The 5,000-nt window shown below is 57.3% G+C and overlaps 3 non-coding genes across 3 annotated transcripts in view; all 3 read right to left on the bottom strand.

The window, feature by feature from the left end:
• Positions 1 to 741, bottom strand: part of LOC126314396 (large subunit ribosomal RNA) — a 4,222-nt gene extending 3,481 nt beyond the window's left edge. Inside the window, exon 1 of the ribosomal RNA XR_007555835.1 lies at positions 1 to 741. This exon is cut by the window's left edge and continues 3,481 nt beyond it. This is a non-coding gene — a ribosomal RNA (large subunit ribosomal RNA).
• A 188-nt stretch (positions 742 to 929) lies between these two features.
• LOC126314363 (5.8S ribosomal RNA) lies at positions 930 to 1,084 on the bottom strand. The gene has a single exon (XR_007555805.1). It is a non-coding gene; the product is annotated as a 5.8S ribosomal RNA (ribosomal RNA).
• A 368-nt stretch (positions 1,085 to 1,452) lies between these two features.
• On the bottom strand, positions 1,453 to 3,345 carry LOC126314369 (small subunit ribosomal RNA). Its single transcript, XR_007555810.1, has one exon. It is a non-coding gene; the product is annotated as a small subunit ribosomal RNA (ribosomal RNA).
• Between the last annotated feature and the right edge of the window lie 1,655 nt (positions 3,346 to 5,000).

Raw genomic sequence — 5,000 nt, 5'->3', positions numbered from 1 at the left:
ATACCGCCGAGCAGCCAGCCAGGACACCGGGGCTCTGCCCAACAGACGCGAACCGAGGCCCGCGGAAGGACAGGCTGCGCACCCGGGCCGTAGGCCGGCACCCAGCGGGTCGCGACGTCCTACTAGGGGAGAAGTGCGGCCCACCGCACACCGGAACGGCCCCACCCCGCGGCGAGTGGAAAGGCAACCGGACACGACCCCGCCGCGGATTGCTCCGCGCGGGCGGCCGGCCCCATCTGCCGAGGGCGGGGGCCAGTGGCCGGATGGGCGTGAATCTCACCCGTTCGACCTTTCGGACTTCTCACGTTTACCCCAGAACGGTTTCACGTACTTTTGAACTCTCTCTTCAAAGTTCTTTTCAACTTTCCCTCACGGTACTTGTTCGCTATCGGTCTCGTGGTCATATTTAGTCTCAGATGGAGTTTACCACCCACTTGGAGCTGCACTCTCAAGCAACCCGACTCGAAGGAGAGGTCCCGCCGACGCTCGCACTGGCCGCTACGGGCCTGGCACCCTCTACGGGCCGTGGCCTCATTCAAGTTGGACTTGGGCTCGGCGCGAGGCGTCGGGGTAGTGGACCCTCCCAAACACCACATGCCACGACAGGCGGCAGCCTGCGGGGTTCGGTGCTGGACTCTTCCCTGTTCGCTCGCCGCTACTGGGGGAATCCTTGTTAGTTTCTTTTCCTCCGCTTAGTAATATGCTTAAATTCAGCGGGTAGTCTCGCCTGCTCTGAGGTCGTTGTACGAGGTGTCGCACGCCACACCGCCAGCCGGCTGTGCACGCTACCGAGAAAGTACCGGTATGCGAACCGCCAGGCGACGGGCGCGCATCGCACGTTTAAGGAGACGCGGCCGGCCACACAGGCGACCACGACACTCCCACGTCTCCGAAGCGGGACAAACGCCGCGCGCTTCAGTATACGTAGCCGACCCTCAGCCAGACGTGGCCCGGGAACGGAATCCATGGACCGCAATGTGCGTTCGAAACGTCGATGTTCATGTGTCCTGCAGTTCACATGTCGACGCGCAATTTGCTGCGTTCTTCATCGACCCACGAGCCGAGTGATCCACCGTCCTGGGTGATCTTTTCCTTTTCAGTCTCCCACTGTCTCTTTCAAGACAGTAGCATTTGCGGGACTGAGGCGTCTGACGGCCCCTGTTCCACTATTTTTTTTTGTGTCCAACGGCCTCACAGCCGATGGGCGTCGTACGGCTCCACACCGGAGCGGACAGGCACTCGGGCGAACGTCATTCAAAACCGGCGCCAGGCGCCAGGTACCGCAGGCCAGCCGCTCCAGAGCTTCAGCGCTCGTACCACACAACAACAACACTTCCGCTAGTTTTGAGAGGCACGCGTGGTTCCGCACGCGGCGCACGGCCACTGCCGTACAGGTAGCGTGTTGCGCGACACGACACGACACGCACATCGAAAGACATGCAGTCTAGTCGGTAATGATCCTTCCGCAGGTTCACCTACGGAAACCTTGTTACGACTTTTACTTCCTCTAAATGATCAAGTTTGGTCATCTTTCCGGTAGCATCGGCAACGACAGAGTCGATGCCGCGTACCAGTCCGAAGACCTCACTAAATCATTCAATCGGTAGTAGCGACGGGCGGTGTGTACAAAGGGCAGGGACGTAATCAACGCGAGCTTATGACTCGCGCTTACTGGGAATTCCTCGTTCATGGGGAACAATTGCAAGCCCCAATCCCTAGCACGAAGGAGGTTCAGCGGGTTACCCCGACCTTTCGGCCTAGGAAGACACGCTGATTCCTTCAGTGTAGCGCGCGTGCGGCCCAGAACATCTAAGGGCATCACAGACCTGTTATTGCTCAATCTCGTGCGGCTAGAAGCCGCCTGTCCCTCTAAGAAGAAAAGTAATCGCTGACAGCACGAAGGATGTCACGCGACTAGTTAGCAGGCTAGAGTCTCGTTCGTTATCGGAATTAACCAGACAAATCGCTCCACCAACTAAGAACGGCCATGCACCACCACCCACCGAATCAAGAAAGAGCTATCAATCTGTCAATCCTTCCGGTGTCCGGGCCTGGTGAGGTTTCCCGTGTTGAGTCAAATTAAGCCGCAGGCTCCACTCCTGGTGGTGCCCTTCCGTCAATTCCTTTAAGTTTCAGCTTTGCAACCATACTTCCCCCGGAACCCAAAAGCTTTGGTTTCCCGGAGGCTGCCCGCCGAGTCATCGGAGGAACTGCGGCGGATCGCTGGCTGGCATCGTTTATGGTTAGAACTAGGGCGGTATCTGATCGCCTTCGAACCTCTAACTTTCGTTCTTGATTAATGAAAACATACTTGGCAAATGCTTTCGCTTCTGTTCGTCTTGCGACGATCCAAGAATTTCACCTCTAACGTCGCAATACGAATGCCCCCGCCTGTCCCTATTAATCATTACCTCGGGTTCCGAAAACCAACAAAATAGAACCGAGGTCCTATTCCATTATTCCATGCACACAGTATTCAGGCGGGCTTGCCTGCTTTAAGCACTCTAATTTGTTCAAAGTAAACGTGCCGGCCCACCGAGACACTCAACAAAGAGCACCCTGGTAGGATTTAAACGGGAACACGCGATCTAGTGTAAAGCACCCCTTCGGCTCGCCCCACCGGCAGGACGTCCCACGATACATGCCAGTTAAACACCGACGGGCGGTGAACCAACAGCGTGGGACACAAATCCAACTACGAGCTTTTTAACCGCAACAACTTTAATATACGCTATTGGAGCTGGAATTACCGCGGCTGCTGGCACCAGACTTGCCCTCCAATAGATACTCGTTAAAGGATTTAAAGTGTACTCATTCCGATTACGGGGCCTCGGATGAGTCCCGTATCGTTATTTTTCGTCACTACCTCCCCGTGCCGGGAGTGGGTAATTTGCGCGCCTGCTGCCTTCCTTGGATGTGGTAGCCGTTTCTCAGGCTCCCTCTCCGGAATCGAACCCTGATTCCCCGTTACCCGTTACAACCATGGTAGGCGCAGAACCTACCATCGACAGTTGATAAGGCAGACATTTGAAAGATGCGTCGCCGGTACGAGGACCGTGCGATCAGCCCAAAGTTATTCAGAGTCACCAAGGCAAACGGACCAGACAAGCCAATCCGATTGGTTTTGATCTAATAAAAGCGTCCCTTCCATCTCTGGTCGGGACTCTGTTTGCATGTATTAGCTCTAGAATTACCACAGTTATCCAAGTAACGTGGGTACGATCTAAGGAACCATAACTGATTTAATGAGCCATTCGCGGTTTCACCTTAATGCGGCTTGTACTGAGACATGCATGGCTTAATCTTTGAGACAAGCATATGACTACTGGCAGGATCAACCAGGGAGCTGCGTCAACTAGAGCTGAGCAGCCGGCCGCCCGGGAGTGTGTCCCGGGGGCCCGCGCGAACACGCAAGCGTCCGCTCAATTATTCTGCAAACAGGAGGAGGCCGAGCTCCCCTGCACGATACACCTCGAAACCCTCTCAGGTCCCGGCGGCGCGCAGCGCCGTCCTAGGTACTTGGTCGGTTTCGAGAGAGGCGCAATCGCCCGGAGTTAGGCGAGTAGACGGTTTTAGTGCGAACACCCTTGCTCCCAACTGAGCTTGCCGCTGCCGACAGAGGCCCGGGAGCGTGCTGTCGTGGCATTGCCGGCGGGAGACAACACGCGCCACCTATGGTGACCGGCAGCTCCAACGCCAGCGCCACACAAGGGCAAAGCCCCACTTGGGTGCAGAAGCGAACTCTCCCAGCACAGCGCACGCGCCAACACGTCCGCACAACTGCGATACAAACCACCTGCGAGAACCGCTGGGGCGACCGAGCAGCAGACGGCGTCGCGGCGCCGAGTGCCAGGCGGCGGCGCATCCTCAACGCACACAGTCCTCAATCAGACCAGCACACTGCAGATGTCCACCGCGCTTCGCACCGGGCTCGGCTGAACCAACTTTGGCCGCCAGGCGCCGCGTGCAGGGTGCGCCGCAGCGTAGCTGCGCCGCCTGCCGAGCCCGTCGGCTGGCGCTCCTGCCACTCGGCGCCCCCCACCAGCCGCCTGTTGCGCGTGCGCCCACGCAGCGCGCGGCCAACACGCCGGGCGGCCCCCCTTCACCGGCCGGGAACAGTCCCACCAAGCCACCGCCGCGTATCGCTTCATACCCACATGGGCCTAGTCACGTGTGTGGATGTGGCGGGTACCGCTGAAACAACCGGTTAATAGCTGTACCGATCGTCGCCATCACAGATTCACCTCCAGCGTGAACAACCGCTCAACAACGGATTTCCAGTTCATTTGCGTATCTTGGGCAGTAAACGTAGATGTCCACCTACATTTGCGAATTCAACAATTCTTGCATGCCAGGATGTCATGTGTCACGACACGCTACATCAGACCACATACACACTGCGACATGTGCAGAAGAGAACACGTGGAAGGTGGCCCGCGCACGTATGCGATGTCCCTTCCGCGATCCACTGTCAACCGGCATCTGCGGCATGTCCCAGATATGGAACGCGGTCCACCAGGGTAGCACTTTGTGTGAGGCAATACGACAAAGTCGGAATACACGCGTCACTACATCACACGGCTCACGCTGACCTGACCTGACTCACCGCACCACCACCCCCAGCGACCCAGGGTGACATACAATGCGTTCGTACGTTCCTCCCACACGCCTCTACGGCGTACCACAGTGCAACCTAGCTGTTATTGGGAGACGAGACAAGTAGCATCGAGCACAACATATGGAAATTGAGATTCGACACCGTTGGGCACAGCCAGCGTACGGTCACACGTATCACACTACTTCACTCTGTACGTAACTACCGATGATCGGTACAGCGTGTGGGTTACGCGTACGACATCAGCGGACAATGGACACAGACCATACCACGACGTACACTGAGGGCGTCGACATCTGAACGCAACTGAACAGCTGCGAGGCTCATTTAACACTCAAACGCCAGACCGACCAGCTTGAGAGGACGGAGACACAAAGAGAGGGGC

Source organism: Schistocerca gregaria, unplaced genomic scaffold (assembly GCF_023897955.1).
Source record: "Schistocerca gregaria isolate iqSchGreg1 unplaced genomic scaffold, iqSchGreg1.2 ptg000558l, whole genome shotgun sequence".
Classification (NCBI taxonomy): domain Eukaryota; kingdom Metazoa; phylum Arthropoda; class Insecta; order Orthoptera; family Acrididae; genus Schistocerca; species Schistocerca gregaria.
The sequence above is the reverse complement of the archived record's forward strand: the minus strand, read 5'-3'. Positions and strand labels throughout refer to the sequence as shown.